At 37.3% G+C, this 13,209-nt stretch overlaps 2 long non-coding RNA genes across 2 annotated transcripts; both read right to left on the reverse strand.

Annotated features, from left to right (window-relative positions):
* Positions 1–1,457: 1,457 nt before the first annotated feature.
* Positions 1,458–4,475, reverse strand: LOC147657044 (uncharacterized). The gene is made up of 2 exons (XR_015293206.1): positions 2,627–4,475; positions 1,458–2,549 (listed from the first exon to the last, which is right to left on the reverse strand). It is a non-coding gene; the product is annotated as an uncharacterized LOC147657044 (long non-coding RNA).
* A 6,846-nt stretch (positions 4,476–11,321) lies between these two features.
* On the reverse strand, positions 11,322–12,867 carry LOC147657045 (uncharacterized). The gene is made up of 2 exons (XR_015293205.1): positions 12,681–12,867; positions 11,322–12,292 (listed from the first exon to the last, which is right to left on the reverse strand). It is a non-coding gene; the product is annotated as an uncharacterized LOC147657045 (long non-coding RNA).
* Between the last annotated feature and the right edge of the window lie 342 nt (positions 12,868–13,209).

Genomic DNA, 13,209 nt, shown 5'->3' on the forward strand with positions numbered 1-13,209 from the left:
GATGCCAATTCCATTCCACCCCGGGCTAATAATGTGGCTTCTTGTCCCTTTCCCGCGCACGGAATGCAAATTATTCCACGATGAATCGCCCCTCCCCGGATCGTGATCGAACTACCGTTTCGTTGCGATGCGACGAGTTATATACACGCCGAATAACACTTGCAATAATTCGAGGATGCGTGAATTGCGAAGGATGGCGAAGATGAAAGAACAGTGTTAAAACCTCTTGGTTCTACGTCTTCGTTCGTAGAATCTCGTCGATGCACTTGTTGATCATTATATCCTATACAATGTCTTACTTATTTTATCATACGTTACGAATCATCGAATCGTCAAAATCATGCGAATTTAGATTGCTATGGATCTATTTTAATATTACCTTTTAGGACTGGTGGAATGAAAATAATAATAATAATAATAATAATAAAGCGAAGAACGTAAAACGGTTAAGATTCTCTTCCAAACCTGAACCAACTCATTGGCTATGCACGGTATTAGCACGGCAAGGCAAGAGGTGAATCAAGTTTGGATCATGCGGATCAGGTTGGAGATTATTTCCTCGTTGCTGTGCACGAGGACGGTGTTTATTTCGGTTGACACAATAAACAGTCGCGCAGACGAGGTAAGCCATATTGCGCAACGCGTACACACGGGCTTCTCCCTGTCGGATAGATCCGGAGAATCGGTTTCTAGAACAGGATCACGGTGTTTGTAAAACGATTGGTCCTCTGTGTCGGCCGCTGCATCATCGGTAACATCGTTATCGTTATCGGATTAATTGCTCCGCCCCAAGTTCTGCCGCGGTTAACCGTTTCAGTGGTGAATTACAAGAAAACCGAGTTCACCGATCGCGGTCCCGCACAGATCCCCGATTTCATTTATTCCCGACGACCACGATGCGAGTTGCAAAGACTTAAATTTCTTCGCAAATAAAGTGATTTTTTTTATTTATTTTCTTTACTCTTACTATTTTTAACTTATTTATTTTATTAATAAATTAATTTTTAATTAAATTTAATCTTAAATTTAAAAAAATTAAAAAAAAAAACATTAAAAATGAAACTGATTATGATAAATTTATTTGAAATATTTGATTCCTCATTTAATCATTATCCGTCATTTAAATTGATTATTCATATTTCTCCCTGTTATTGTCCTACCAAGAATTTTTTGATTAATTCAATCACGAATTTTATTAATCTTTAAAATATTATTAAATTATATATATAATGAATTTAAAATTATCATTTAAATCATTTCTGATTGTTCCCAGAAATTCTTCTAACTCTTTAACATTTTTTTCAATTATTCCTTTCGTCTGTTTACATTGTGGAAATAAAAATTGAATTTTTTGAGGATAGAATTAATAAGATATATATTGTTGCCAGTTTCAATATGATATCCTGTAATTTCTGAAAACATTGATGACAGTTTATTAATTGTTGCAAATATGAATATTCTTGAAAGAAACGAATTATTATTATTCTTTTATTTTGAAGTTAGACGAACTGTATTTCTTCGTATCAATTATTGTGGATAAATTTTATAGATTTAATTCTGATTCGTAAATTCAATATTACGTAATATTATTCGGCTCTTACGATATACATACAGCCGCTTGAATAGCATTTCTAGATTTCACAGAATGTAGAAACTCATGAACCGTAGCTTGCTTGTATCGAGTTCTATAGGGTTTAAATTCGTCGGATTCCGATTCCGTGTATTCATGATTGTCTACATCGAGTTCCTCAATTTTAGGACTGTATTTATCGAACCATAGATACCTCTGTACACTGTGCTCCATACATTTGCATTTATGCATGTTTCAAAGATCTTTCTATTTCAATAGCTATATCGGTATATCGATCTCTCTCTATATATACGTATACATTTGCGTTATTAAAATTCTCCTAATTCTTAAATTCTTTTTTTGTATCGACAATTATACAGCAATACAATTGTAGAAACGTTGATTTTTGCAATAGCAAAAACATTCTGAAGAAATTCGTTAGAGATTTCGAATTACGTGTACCAATAAATTTCATCTTTTTTTTTCATTAAATTTGTAAAAACAGTGAGATCGCATAAAAATATCTTTGACAAGTTTAGGAAAAAGTTATTATCTCGTTTGAACGATCAAAAAACGAAGCAAATTTCAGACGAATTCCATTAATTAACAGGGTGGAGAACTTTGATATTGAAAACCGAAACTTCGGTATTGGTTGATAAAATTAGCGTCCGGTGAATGAGCCGCCAATTTCAATGGATCTATAGTTCAATCGCTAATAAACGTTTCAAATACATTACATAATCCGCGTTCCCTTTTCCACATCGTGCAACGCTGCCTTTCTGCACCACACAATTTTATATTTTCACGCAAAATTAGAGTAGACATTGGTTCAACGAATATACTAATTACAGCGTAAACGAGACGAAATCCGATACGTTAATGACGCGATAATAATAATAAATACGAAACGATTGAAGATTTTAACATCTCGTTATAGAAATAATCGAAATCGATGTATAGCACCGTCGATGCGACGAAACTGAAACAAAAATATAATTTCGCTCGATATTCATTTATAAAAAGCGTCAACAATATCGAAATTGATATAATACTTACTTAATAATAAATCGATTACTTCTCGGATATTGATAAATTCAATATTCATTATAAATCCCCGAATCGTATCCATTTCAAATTAAGGACACATTAATTGACAAATGGTATTTCCATCTTCGAGGAAACTTTGAATCGTATATATAAACCTCTTGGTCAACTCAAGCCCACGAATTAATTGAAATCATCGCGAGGGAAGCGCGAAAGCTACTATATTCGACTACTGTATTATGTATTACGAGTATTCTCTTTTAGAGGCGGGTTTCCGGCTGCACTTTCTATAACGAAGCTGATTTATATCGCCGTATTCATCGCAGTAGACCGGACGAATCCTGCTTAAACTTCAGGCTTTGTCTGACGCTTAAAGGGGATGGAGAGGGGCTTTAATTCATCCCTGCGTTGCGCCACTCGAGTATACGATAATTCAAGAACAGCCGGTTGCTATTAATTTCATCGAATTCCCTCGATATCCCTGAACTGGAATCTTGAATGGAACGACTTTGCCAAGAATTCCTTCTCGCGGACAATGCTAAATCATTTTCTTTTTTCCACCCCTTTCTTTCTTTTCTCCACGAGATCGTGGGACGTTTGAAGACGGATCTAGACTTTCGCAACTTCGGATGTGCATTAAGGATGATTCGACCTGACGGTGAATGAAGTATTTGCAACGGTTCAAAGGCCGACCTTATTCCGTTGATTTTCGAAATTTCGAATGGAATAGGAGGAATTTTTTGGAGGACTAGCCATGGATGTTCAATTTATTTCTCTTTACCATATTTTGCCATGTTTTTAATTCGTTTCTTAATCTACAAGCTTCTAAGCAAATTCTCTTCGATTAGAGGATAATCTCTAATTAAATTTAGCTCTATTTGCTCAATTTATATTTAATGATAAAAACGATCCACCATGCAAAATCGTGAACTCGTCTTAAGATAACGCGTAAATTTCGTCGATGAGAGAACCGCGGCTCGTTCGATTTCACGTTGGAAAAGCGAATGGGACGTTGCATCGTATTAATAGTAATGTCGCATGAACGTCATGGGGGTAGCGTTGCGGTTTACATTCACTCGGGTAACCCTCTAACCATTACGCGTGACGTAACCTAACATCCTATTATTGTTATACGTAGAGATGCACAGAGTGGTATACGATTATGCATATAACCGTGCACGGTCTCCGTTATTGACGGACAATTACTGTTTATCGTTTGCAAACGCCACTATCTTAATCAGTTTCGTTGTTATCTAACCGTTTGCTCGTCTTCGAGAATTGATAATGAGAAATACGAGCGAATTAACTTCTTTACGTTTCTTTTCTCTCTTCTTCTTACAGAAACATCTCTTGCGACTTTTCGTTTCGTCGGAATAAAATTATAAATATATTTCATTCCCAACGATCCTTCTAAATGAAAAGAGAAACACGATGGAAAACGCGTTATAAATACACGTCGACACGAACGATTGTTCAGCGACGAGCTCAGGCTGTTGAACGCAAGGTTCAGAACAACAACTCCGTGTAAAAGGTGGACGCGCCACGTTGACGATTCGACGACACGGCGGAAAGGCGAGGAGGAAGACAGAGGCAGAGCGGAGATAGGTGGTTCGTATCAATAGTACACGTCGAGTGGACGCCGCGGGGCGGTATTGCGGTTTACATTCACTGGCAACCCCTTCCCACCGCGCGTAACGTAACGTAACGTTCTGTTCTGTATGTTCAACGAGCTGGAAGATCCATATCTCACTTGAGGGGTAGCTCTTAGAGAGGACACGTATACATGCAGGCGCGAGTGCATGCTCGCGACCAACGCTTACTGGCAACCGTGTGTTCGTGCGTGGCACGAGCTTGCCACCCCTTGTGCCAACATTCATGGCCCCACCTCTTCGCAAGTGTGCATGTGCACGCAGATTCACGCACGTTGCTGCTCCCGTTAACTCGTACGTCGCCTAACCTTTTCGACTTCTTCTTTCTCGCCTCCTCTTTCTTTCTTCTTCTTCTCTTTGCTTTGGTTTTTTCACCCTTTCCCACATCGTTCCACCCCTTCTCCATGTTGTTTACAAGCCTTTTTTTTTTTTTTTTTTTTTTTTTACGATGCGGAATCTCGACTTCTTTATTCTTTTGCCATCTCTTTTTACTTTCGTTAACCCTCCTTTCCCTCTTTTTCTTTCTTTCTAAACGTCCTCTCTTCCACATCGTTCTTTCTCCTCGCCACCTTTCCTTTTACGATACGATCTCCTTTTCTATTTTTCTTTTCCTCCGTTTCGTCCCTCGATTTATTCTCTTGCTTTCCTTTACATACTGGAACACACGGAAAATTTGGAGGGGAGTGAAAGAAGAAATTACGCTATTTCTTTATAACGCGCATACGTACTCACCATTGCGATCTCGTTTCGATTCTCGTTTCCGAAGCGTTATCGAAGGGAAGAAGTATTTTCACGGTTGCGGGACAGCGGATTCGAGGGAAGAAAAAGGAGAGGAAGCCCGTGGAAATCTTCTCGAGGCGAAAATCACGCGCCGCTATAAATTCACCGTTAAAACGGAATCGTTCCGCCACGTTTTAGTTCCTCCTTTGTCTCTGTCGAATGTTTACAGGCGCGGCTGTTCCCGACCGAGACAGAGCGCACGAGTGAAATAAGATTGGGCTTATGGGGTGACATGTTTTCCCAATTCGCCAACCTATGCCTAGTGGATTTTCCTGTCGACAATGTCCAACTTCTTCCACCCGTGTCCCCGATTTTTCTTTGATCCTACGTTCCTCACGTTCCGCCGACATCTTTAAAATAAAAGCATGGAATGTTCTATTAGATTGTTGTATGTAATTAATATTTCATTTGAATTTTGGCTAGAAAATCTCTACAATTTTATCTTTACAAAAATATGTAATTAAAGCTTGATTTGGTATAATGTTATAGTTCCTCGAACGTTTATTTTCAAGTAATGATTCGATCTTAAAAAAAAAAAAAAAAAAAAAAGAGATATCTCTCTTATTCTATAAGAGAAACGATATCGAGTGTATATCTATATTTTTCATACGAAAGAATGACCATTGTCTGGCAATCACACGCCCGATTACGCTTACCAGTAAAGAGAAACTGCCTCATTTTTCCACTTCACGCCGTAGCCGCGTTTTCAAGCGCGGCGAACGGAACGATCTCCGTTTGTATTACCACGTTTGATCGAGTGTCCCCATTCCGATGGACAAAGGGCACAAAGGCCAATAACTCAAAAACTCCCGCCTACGAATTAGGCGCACGCGATTCCGCTCTTATCCTCGCCAGACAGAAATTATTAATCATCGCACGCGGTAGATCGAGTCCAGGTGGTTGGACTCTTGGCTTCGCAGGTGCTATTACCATCTGATTAGATCGGGATTCGAAAACAGAATTCGTCAGACCCTACAGGAATTTTTCGACCGATGGACGGATCGTGTTGCATCGTCCAAGATTAACCCTTCATCAGCAATCTGGATCTATTTAAGGCGTATATCTTCTTACACTCGAAAACTTTCCAATTGTTTTTATTAATTATACACCGAATGAATGAAAACTATCAGGCGATAATTTTTCGAGATATCGAATGATGTGGAATTTTTTTTAGATAAAATTTTAAAACTCCGAGAAATCCTTTCAACGAGACGATCGTATCTTGGCAAGATGTACATGTTCTGTGTAAAATATTTCAGAATTTAAAATTGTATTCTACAGTGCAATAGAAAAATAGAAAAATACTTATCTTTTATATGCATATTATTTTCTCGTATTGTAAAATATAATTCCATATGCTGACGTGTGTATCATCTTGATATCGTCCCTTGGATTAAATTAAATTGAAGGAACAAAAGGAGGAGGGTGAACTTCGTGGAAGGTGGCAGCGTTAATGCTCGATCATTTTTTCACGAGCACAGCGAAGGAAGGATATTTTCGCGGTGGCCTTTTCTTCCAAACGAAACGAGACCGCCTGAGCATCCGCGAATCGCGACAACACAATGGGATCGTATTTCAATGGAACCCTTTCAAGTTCCGTTAAAAACGAGTCAATGTACTTTTTTAAAAGTAAATGGACGGCCATCGAAACCGTCGATTCTTTTTTTCCTTCCTCTTTTCAACGACCCGCCTCTCTCGATACGAAGTAAGCCGGTTGATGAACCCGACGAGAATCATTACATTTGAAATCATTTTCAAACGATGAATTATCTTATCTCTTGCACGAAATTCTTATATATATAAATCCTGGTATAAACTGGAACTGAAATCACTGAGATCGAACGATCGTTTAATTCTCGAAAGGATTTTAATAGAGGATAAAGCTCTCGATTCTGTGTTGCGTTTCGCTGGAAAGTTGATCAACCCCGTTTATCGCGATTTTCAATTACCGGTGTAATGAATTCCGCTTTTTAAAGTGAAGATGGCCGTGTCACGATATCCCTTTCTCCCTGCAAGGAAAATTGCGTTAATCACGAATGAAAATGGCATTATTAGGTCGATCGATTTCCACGATTTAACGTGGAATATCTAAAAATATTCGTCAATCGTGGATACGATATATCCACGAGTGTTATTTTTAAATGATTTCAATCTGCAGAAATGGAATGTTTATGTAAATTTCATATTTCATATTTTATTTAGACTTTAATTACGAAGTAAACGGTAAACGATATAAAAAAAAAATTTTATTTCCAATTTATTTATTCGGCTCTTTGCCGACTATTATTTTATACTACTATTTATACATATATATATTTGTTTAAATTTTAATTTCATTCTCCATATTTAAATAAACTTCATCGAAATGATTGATACTCGCGTAAGTCGGATCGTAAAAATTAGTTTGCTTTCAATTTTAATAAACATTTCCTCCGATATTTTCGACAAATGTACAAAATAATTCAATCCACTATCGTTTCATATTTCAAATTTCCTCGATCGTAATTCCTTACTCCATCCCTAAATCAATTTCGTTTCTTTCAAATTTCTTTCATACTCAAATTCGATGTCCCCTTTTTTTTCTTCTTCTTTACAACTTACTCACTTTACCTGCCAAAGGGTAAAAAAAAGAAAAAAGAAATATAAGCAAGGGAGACCAGACGAGCTGAGTAAAGAAAGAAGTATTGGTTCGATAAAAATTCAACACGGTAATTAAAATGATATACAACTGTTCCAGTGGATTGAGAAGACACGTGCGCGTCATTCTCCAACGATCGCTGTTATGCCCGCGAGGCGCCAAAGGGTGCGCTACGCCCTTTCGATCGGCGAATTTTCAAGCGTCATCAGTCCGGCCTGAGTCGCCGCCTTTAATTGATGCCCTTCATTTTTTTCCTGCTTTTGTCTAGGGCCGAAGATTTATGGACAGCTGGTCAGACGAAGGAAAGGAGGGAGAGGGAGGGGCCAGGAAAGGCCGACGCAGTCGGTTTCTTTGAGCGCGATTCTCAGCGGGGGATCTCCTTTCTGGCACCAACAAAACCACCGACGCCTCGCAGCACCTTTTTCATTCCCGATCATCTTGTTCGCTCGGTCGTCTCGGCCGTGTCTCTGTATAATTCTCTCTTTCTCTCAACCAGCCATATGCTCTCGCGACGGGTTAAAGAAACGGAGTCGATGTCCAACGATGACAGCTGGCTGTGCGTCCATGTGGTTGATTTTCGTTCGTAATGATCTTCTTTCTATCTTCTTCCGCGTGGAATTTTTTGAGTTTTTGCTTCTCTCTCTCTCTCTCTCTCTCTCTCTCTTTGATTTTTGATCTTTTGTTCAGGATGAAATAAGCGACGTTAAGGTGTCTCTTGATTTTGAAATTTGAAATTCGAATGTATGTAGATTTTGGGCTGTACTCGATACCTGTGATTTAATGTATATTTTCAATTATCTTGGATTTTGGAAAATCTAAGGGTATATTAAGGAAATGGTAATATTAAGGAGATGGCACAATAATCTTTCGAAAATTCGATTGAACAGATACATATTTTATGCTACTTAATAGCTATTTATAATTCAATATATTCAATTGATAGGAATATGAAAAAGAATCAGATATTTTTATAAACTTTTTAAATAATTTACAACGCCATCTCAATCGAAAATATCTATTGATATCTTATTGAAACGTCGAATTTTAATTTTGAAAAAATACTAATACTTGAGTCTGTTTAAATTTATTATATAATCCAATCGTTTTCTACCATTTCCTCGATTAGATTATCTTACTCGTATTAAATTTAATCGTAGCAGTAAGCTACCTCTTTTACCCAATTGTCAATCATTGAATTATTGATAAAACTTTTTTATTAAATTTAACCAATCATCGAATCCTTAATAAATTTTCAACTTACTAAATTACTGACCAAACTTTGAAACTTCCTACAAACTTTCTACAAATTTTTTAAAAATTATCGAGAAATTTCCTCGTATATCACAAACACGAGCCAAAAATGTATATCCAGATCTAGAGATTTGATTGAAACAGGACAAGAAAAACCTATTTAACAATTCCTAAAAATCTCTTACGATCCAACGATCTCTTTTTCTATAAACTCGATGATTGATTTTCTAAAAACGAAAACTGAATCCAAAAAATGGAAACAAGCAACAGATAATTTCAGACGACCAAGGACGAGATACATCGAAAGAAACTCCTCGGATCGATAAAAAGCGATAACGCTTCTCCAATTTACGCGTACGCGCCGCGCGTATTAAAAGCTCGGTTTCACGGTTTCGCGAGAAGGGTTGGGCCGTCGCGATAAAACGCATTAGCCAGGTTGATTATTTACAAACGCGGCGTTTCGTTTCTGTGACCGATTTTTCTGCGGCGATCGTAAAAATTGGATGGTGTGCGCCGCTTAATGCGCTATTCGTTAAAACCGAGCGCCCGCTTTATGGCACCATTTGGCCGCCACCCCTTTTTTATTCCCCGACAGCCAGGAGGACTCGCGTTACTTAACGATCGCCCCCGGTAATTAATGACGAACTCGCGGGTTCTGGCCGCCAGTAATTAAATCGAATTTTGCGCGCGGAGATTCGAACGGGGCAATCTCGAGCGACTAATTTATTCTTGGCCGAGAGGAGGCGAGAGTGGAATGTTAAATAAGAATATAGGGTCGGCCTCGAAATACTCGTAGCTCGAAATTGCAGTTAGTTTGTTGGTTTTTTTTTTTTTATTACCCGATTTTTATAAATATGATCGGCAAATTAAAGTGAGAGAAGCGCAATTCGTAAAGAGGAATCGAGAAATTTTCTTCTGTATTTGTTTGTTACCGACGACACGGATTCTTCTGTTTCTTCACGTTCAATTTTATCAAATTGTTTGATTTCTACGAGTTTCTTCAGATCTTTGATCTTACGTTGGAAATTTAATTTGGAAAAACTGTTACCGTTATTTTAAATAAAGCCACGTAACGTAGAGAAAAGGTCGCGAAAGTAAAGAGAAATTTATCTAACTTAAAAAAAAAGTCTGGTTTTTAATGAAATATGTAAAATGTAATTCTTTTTTTTTTTTTTTTTTCGACTGGAAATTTCCTCGAGGACACGAAATCGAAGTTTCGGTATTTTTTAACGTTAGAACGCTAAATTATGGACATTTCGTAATTTAAAATTTCGCTCTATCTCGCTCCATTACAAAGTTATATTTAAAAAGCGGAAATCATACTGAAACTTTGAGCGTTGATTTCACCTCTTTAAAGTGATATTTCGGCGAAAGAAAATTGCTTCATGTATAACCCATTATGCTGCACGCGCTCATAAAGTTTCATTAAAAATGAAAAAGTGTTCGTTAACATTTCACCAAAAAAATAAAAAACTTTTTAAATATAACTTTTACGAATGGTTGTAAAATTATTATTGATTAAGAAATACGTATAGTCGTCCATGTAATCGATTAAAATATCGTGTTGTAAAATTTAATTGGTAAAAAAAAATTTTTTTTACTTAACTTTCAACCTTTTAACGAATTTGCATAAAGATTGAACGATAGAACGAAAAAATTCAAATTTCCATCTTCTTTTTTTTCCTTTTCTTATTACACAAAAGTTATCTCGATTTCTTCTTCAATCAAAGATCTTCGTTATTCTCTTTTTCAATCTTTTTCACGATCGTCTTTTGTTCGACTCCCTTTCATTTCCTTTAAACTTCATTTTAGCTGTCGCAAATGGGTAGAGTAGACTCTCGAACGATTCGAGATAAAAGCAAGCAATTTAATAAAATAAAACGATTATCGATTTATGTGGCGATGGATTTCAAAAAGATAACGCAAAACGAGGTGTTTAACTATTCCACCGGCGCGAAATCCGGCGCGGGATTCTTAAACGATCTCGGAGGTTGGAGGCTTAAAAGGAATTTCCTGTGATCCGTTATAAATTTACCACGTTCGACAGTGAAAGCTGGTTCGGTGCTTTGATAACGTTCGCGCAATCTCCATTAATCTGAAAGGCAAATAGCGGTCACTTCATCGATTCATTTTTCTTTTTTTCCTCTTCCCTCTCTCTTCCTCTCTCTCTTCCCTTTTTTCTTTTTTCTTTTTTTTTTTTTTTTTTTTTTTTTTTTAAGTAAACGTTAATTTTACGAATGACGTTCTTGACCGCGAAAATCGTCGATTAAAAATCAAACTTGTCGAGCCTTTGAGTTTCGAAAACGATGATTTATCGATGGTTGAAACGAAGCTGACATCTTTCGACGGAGGAAAGGCAAACAAGCACGAGAATTTAAGAATGTTGGAAAATAATTTATCACCGAGAAATTTATTTTTGATCGTGGTTTATCTGTGTTATTGATATAAAAAATATTCATTGGCCGGAGAGTGAATAATCCTAACTACTGATTTAATTTCTTTCTCGATTTAAAAGGTATTTTACTTTAAAATTTAAATAGTAACAATATGATATACAATTCGATACGTATAAATCCTCGATATATCCTTTTATATATCACAAGTGAATATCCGAATTTAAAATATAAATACTTATACGTATCAAATCTATTCATTTTCCTAAAAAAAAAAAAAAATATTTTCGATTACTTACAATTATCATTTCCTTTTATTATCAGCCTTCTTTTTCTTCTTCTCAATTCGCTTTCACAATCCTGTCTCTTCTATTTATCACCACACAAAGTAAAGAAATAAACTTTTTACAATACAAATTGTCCCAGGAACGGACGAACGACGAACTTCGATTTATTAAATCCACTCACTAATAACAAGAGATGATATCGAGGGGGAATCACGTTCGGGTATGATAATCCACGTAGCGCAAAGAGCGGCAAATCCATCGTAACGAGGTGAACCAGTTACCTTAACGACCGATCCCGCGTGACGTTTTTTCAATTCGACCACGAATCGATCCGCTTTATCTATCACCAGTTAACCGATGTAAATTTACCAAACGTTCGCGTGGAAACAAAGGGCCCTTCCCTCGTTGACCTAATCGCTTTAACTCGTTCCATCGAATGAACGAATCAAAGAACGGCAGGTGTGCATGCGCGAAAACGGACGAAACAATTCGATTCTCGATCGATTTGCTTGCCGATCGCTCCCTCGAGATTCGAATTATCCTTTCCGGCTACTTTGTTTAAACCTTCGCTCCGTTCTTCTCTCCTCCTCTTCCCCTCTCACGCGTGCGTCCAATTCCTCGATCTCGGACAGCATCCTTCTTCTGATTTTTCCTTCGTTCGACGTAGATTCTTCGATTTACTGGGAAATTGTGGAGAACTGATTTAGAATTTCTCGGTTTTTTTCTGCAATTATTTGTTCTGGTCGCTTTTTTCACTATAACGACGGTTTTGCGAAGAGAAATCGTGGCTTAAAGAACGTTGAGAGCTACGTTTCAAAGTTTGTCGAATTTATAATTGAAATATTCTGGTTTGAAGAAATGGGGAATCGCTAATGATTTAATTTTTTTAACACTATACACCAAAATCACACTATCTTTTATCGAACTAAGTACCAATAACGCGAACTAATGTGTAAAATAATCGAATAAAAATAATTCGATTGTTTTAACCGATAGTTTTTTATCCTTAACGATTATCCTGTTTTCTTAACGATTAATTAATAAATGAATTAAAAGAGGAACGCTTACCTTACTCGTCGAACGAAACTCCTCGACTGCGCAATTTATAAACTACGTCGCCGGCAAATGTTGACATTTCGCGAACGAGAAAGTGTTCCACGAATTGGCCGGGGGAAATGTTTATAAATACCGTTCCCGCGCTGTTCACCGCCAAATACGCGCGTTCATTGAAATCACTCGATACACCATTGTCTTCCTAGAATTTAAAAGCAACATATACACATATACATACGAGATCGAGAATTACGCCGTGATTATTTTCATGGCGAATAGATTTTTCTTTTTACCTTGGAATTCGACGCTCTACTTTACTCAGGATGATGTAACGGAGAGTAAAGTTGGGTTGGAAGGGTCGAAAGTCGTGTTGGAAAGGGCGCAGCCATCGACTATCGAGAAATTAGACCGCTCAAAGTTCCACCTCCTTGTCCTGGGACCGTGGTTCCGTTCTCCTTCGCTCGTGATGTAAGATGTAATGTTTCCAGGAGGACCGGTGGGATTCGGGAAATCGTGTCGCTGGTCGAGGCAGATTTATTTGCGG

Source organism: Apis florea, unplaced genomic scaffold (assembly GCF_048593485.1).
Source record: "Apis florea isolate Af1SG1 unplaced genomic scaffold, ASM4859348v1 contig_3326_pilon, whole genome shotgun sequence".
NCBI lineage: Eukaryota > Metazoa > Arthropoda > Insecta > Hymenoptera > Apidae > Apis > Apis florea.